Raw genomic sequence first — 3,369 nt, 5'->3', positions numbered from 1 at the left:
GCCATCCTTTTTCATAACCGAATCAACAATTTTTTCACTTTCTGAAATTGGCAAAGGCGTGGACGCGCTTGATATGGGCGCGGGCGCACCTGCATTTTGGAAATATTTTTCAGAATCTTTGTCTTGATGATTTTGAGGGTTTGCGACCTTTCCAGACCTCAAGGTGATTGCATTAATCTGTTCTTTGACTTCCCTCTTGCCTGGATTAGCTTCTGTATCACTAGGAAGAGTTCCTTGAGATCGACTCAACAGTGCATTGTCAATTTTCCCTATTTGGTTCTCCAGAATCTTGATTGAAACCGCTTGGCTTTTGCACATAAGCCTCAACTCCTCCAATTCAGATTTTTCATAAACAGATGGACCTGGACCTCCATGAGATTGTTGTTGCATCCCTTGTGGCTGAAACTGATGTCTTGGTGCAAATTGTTGCTGGAAACCAGGAGGATTGAATTGCTTGTTTCCAAACTGCTGGTATGGCTGTTGTATTGCATTCTGATTGTTGATCCAGCTGAAGTTAGGATGATTATGATTGTTAGGATGGTACATGGAAGGAACTGGCTTCTGTAGCCTCTGAAAGTTGCTCACAAACTGAGCTGATTCACAGGATATAACACAATGCTCCATCCCATGCGCACCTGCACATAACTCACAAACACTGGCTATCTGATTTATTCCATAGTTGGCCAGAGAATCGATTTTCATAGCTATCGCCTTTAGCTGAGTAGTGATAGCCGTAACTGTATCCACCTCAAGAACTCCTGTTACCTTGCCCTGTGGCATTCTCTGGGCTGGGTACTGATATTCATTCACAGCCATCAACTCGATCAGCTTATAATCTTCCTCATAAATTTTAGCCCATAGCGCTCCACCTAATGCTGCATCGAGCATATGTCTTGACTGTGCTCCCAACCCATTATAGAAGCAATTTATCACCATCCAGTCGGGCATTCCATGACGAGGACACTTCCTAAGCATCTCCCTATAGCGCTCCCAAGCTTCACATAGAGATTCACCTGATTGCTGTGCAAATTATGAAATAGTATTTCTGATTGCAGCTATCTTTTCCATAGGGAAGAATTTATTGAGAAACTTTTGAGCAAGATCTTCCCAAGTAGTAATCGAACCAGTTGGTAGAGAGTGTAACCAGCCCATAGCCTTATCCCTTAGAGAGAAAGGGAAAAGTCTCAATTGCACAGCATCTTAAGAGACATTGTTGAACTTGAAAGTGTCACAGATCTCAATGAAGTCCCTAATATGCATGTTAGGATCTTCTGTTGGAGCACCCCAAACTGAACTGAGTTCTGTACCATCTGGATCATGTCAGGCTTGATCTCGAAGGTATTAGCCGCAATGGCTGGCCTGACAATGCTCGATTGAATGTCCATGATCTTTGGTTGAGAATAATCCATCAAAGCTTTCAGATTTGCTGCTGGTTCTCCCATTGCAACAAAAAAAAATTCTTCAACTTTTTCCTCTTCTTCAGCTTAGCCTATTGTTTTCTTACGAGATTGAAAACGCGTTCGCATATGCGCTCTCTAGAGTACCCAAAACTCAAATAAAATAAATCGTGAAGGAAAAAAATCTGAGTCAGTGAACTTTAATGACCACTGATGAAAAGCACATCAACTAAATTTAACACCGAGTCCCCGGAAGCGGCACTAAAAACTTGTTAGGGCGAAAACACGCTATAAATTACACGCAAATATAAGCATTCACAAGTAGTATAAGATATAAATCAGATTCGTACCCACAGAGACTCTTTTTAGTTAACTTAAGATTATGCACCTATGCAACAATGGTATGGCTATCGCTCAATTCTAAGACAATAATAAGTTGAGATGTTTATAACTAAGATTAAACTAACATGCAATTAACTAAGAATAAAAGTGATTGAATTAACTATACGAGACAAACATGGGATTTTAACTTCATTAAATACTTCATTAAAAGTCATTGTTCTTAACCTTAGCATGCAATGGTGATGACAAATAATCAGATAACACGGAACTAGTAAATGCCAACTTTCCTTGTATGAATACCCTACTATCAGACATCCAAAAAAGAGATAGAAGATGAATAGACACCACTTATGTTGAGACCCAATATGTCTATAGAATTTGACAACATAAAGGTTTAATGAACAAGTTATTTATCGTGATTACATAGGGCAAGTAAGATGGTTAAAATTACCTACGAATCATGCATAACAATTATACATGAACCTATTCTAGCATGGCAAGTTCCAAACCTCTATATTCACTTTCGCTTCAATAGAGATTAACACACTATCTTATTTGTTAGCTACACACATAAGACGAATAAGCACAACCAATACCAGGATATCAATCAATCACCACACACCAAGATATTGAAACAAATTAATTATAGAAATCCATAAGTAAATCCGTTAGAACCCCACGATAACGATTAGTTCATAACCGAGTTCATCATCACCATGGGTTCCAATGAAAGCATGGTAAATAACTAAGATAAACTAGGTCTGAAATAACTGAATAATAATAACAAAGTACGTTAACAAGAGTATTAGGTTTAAACAACAAAGAAAATAAGCATCCAAGATTACAACTTAAGCAAAGAATCATAAGTAAAAAACAAGATCTTCTTCTCCTTCGTTGTATTGTGCTATTAGGTCTTCTTGCTGCAATCTTCTTGCTCTTCTATCTGAAAAATGTCTTTTAAAAGTCTTTAAATACCATCCCAACAGATCAGGAGTCCAACAAGTTAATCTTATAATATAATCAGGATTCTTGAAATTTGATATAGTGCGGCCGCCCTCAAATCCAGCGCGGCTGCCCTGAGTTTCTGATAAATGGGCGCAACCGCTCCCAAGACTAGCGCGGTCACCCTGACCATCTAGAAATTCTATTTTTTCTTGTTTCCTTGACTTCAATTGCTGGTTTCTTTCATGCTAACTCCCAAGGCTCCATCTTAACACCCTTTTAGCATAGAAATAATGTAAAATCTATTCCTTCTTCCAAATATACCCTGAAATGCAAAACACTACAAAAACACATCAAAAATACAAATAACTTGAGTACAAATCACTAATTCGAACCTTTACGAAGCGTTCTAAGTGGATATAAATTTCACTTATCAAAAAGTCAGACATATCTTGCATAGCAGTCTTGATAGTGTTATGTCCAATAGGGTAATTGAATATAAAACAACAAAGGAAATTAGGGATGCTTTAGAAGTAAAGTGTCAAGGTACCACTGCTATCAAGAAGAACATGAGATCAGTACTTACTCAATAATATGAGCACTTTGACTCAAGAGAAAATGAGTCATTAACTGAGATCTATGATAGATTTCAAAAGTTTTTGAATGACTTATCTCTTGTAGACAAGGA

At 37.8% G+C, this 3,369-nt stretch overlaps 1 non-coding gene across 1 annotated transcript; it reads left to right on the top strand.

The window, feature by feature from the left end:
• Window positions 1-946: 946 nt before the first annotated feature.
• LOC141722499 (small nucleolar RNA R71) lies at window positions 947-1,053 on the top strand. The gene has a single exon (XR_012575516.1). It is a non-coding gene; the product is annotated as a small nucleolar RNA R71 (small nucleolar RNA).
• The last annotated feature ends 2,316 nt before the right edge of the window (window positions 1,054-3,369 follow it).

The sequence above is a fragment of the Apium graveolens genome, chromosome 4 (genome assembly GCF_009905375.1).
Source record: "Apium graveolens cultivar Ventura chromosome 4, ASM990537v1, whole genome shotgun sequence".
Lineage (NCBI taxonomy): Eukaryota > Viridiplantae > Streptophyta > Magnoliopsida > Apiales > Apiaceae > Apium > Apium graveolens.
The sequence above is the reverse complement of the archived record's forward strand: the minus strand, read 5'-3'. Positions and strand labels throughout refer to the sequence as shown.